Below are 1,256 nucleotides of genomic sequence, written 5' to 3'. Positions count from 1 at the left end.
TTACTTAGCTGTTCCCCTTAGCTGCTATCTGTAATTGAAAAATATCCATTTTGATGATAAACATAAAGTGAAGCAGCAGCTAAATCCGATCGTAATGTAGAAAAAACACAGCTAAGCTCCTTCTAAAGCTAACTAGCTTAGCAGAGTAACGAACTGCCACTGTGATGCGGTTAAACTGACTTTAAATCTCATATCTGAATGTATTAAAGTGTATATTCAATATAAATATTAATAGTAGACAGACACAGCAGAACTGAGAAAAACACTATGATCTGTAAATAATGAAAGAACACATTTTGATTGTAGTTGCTGCATTTTCACCTTGAATTCTGTGAAGTTTTTGCATTATTCAGGTTTTATGCGTGTCAATGACAGTTACTTTGCGGGGTAAAATAAGACTAATACCCTTTTTACTCAACTACTGGAACAGGATGTATTTAAATAATTTTAACTAAAAGATTTGACAAAAGGTTTTCAATGTGTGATTTAAACAAAGTTTGTGACTGAACAACCTCACTGCTGACGAGGAAGAACAATACTTTGATACTGGTGCGCCTGCGCCGACGTACGTGCTGCCTGTTGCCGTAGCTCCGTCTCGTCGTCTTACTTTAGTACCTTCGGCGAAAGACTCATCCCCCCACAATGCACCACAGAGCGCCACAGGAAGTCATTCCTGCCTGTGGCCATCAGACTCTTTAACTCCTCCCTCTAAGTGTCAGTCTGTATGACCCGAAGTCACTAAACTGGACACTGATCATTAACATCTCTGCAATACTTGAATAACTGTGCAATATTTTAGTTTAAAATTCGCTATTTATAGATATTGATATTATTCATCCCTCCATTACTGCTGTGCAATATCCTGCGTCTCACTATAATCTCAATAAGCTACACTTAACTTGACAGTTCATGCACTATTACTTTATACCGTATTATTATCATCAACCAGTAAACCCACTTGGTACTTAATTTATTATCTGACCTGTATTATATATTTTGCTTAGTGCTTGTATCTCTGTGTGACTGACGTAAAGGCGAGCTGCTGTAACTAAAGAGTTTCCCCTCGGGGATCAATAAAGTGTTTCTGATTCTGATAATAGATGGCAGTATCATCAGCACAAAATGGTACATAAAAGTTTTTATTCACATATTTGGGAAAGAGGTCTGATGATCTTTCTCTGACCACAGTTTGAGTTTTCAGACTGATTCGTTTTGGTGCGAAACGCTGACTGAGACGTGGAAGAACGACATACAGG

Source organism: Siniperca chuatsi, linkage group LG5 (assembly GCF_020085105.1).
Source record: "Siniperca chuatsi isolate FFG_IHB_CAS linkage group LG5, ASM2008510v1, whole genome shotgun sequence".
Classification (NCBI taxonomy): Eukaryota; Metazoa; Chordata; class Actinopteri; order Centrarchiformes; family Sinipercidae; genus Siniperca; species Siniperca chuatsi.
Note: the sequence above shows the minus strand (reverse complement) of the source record.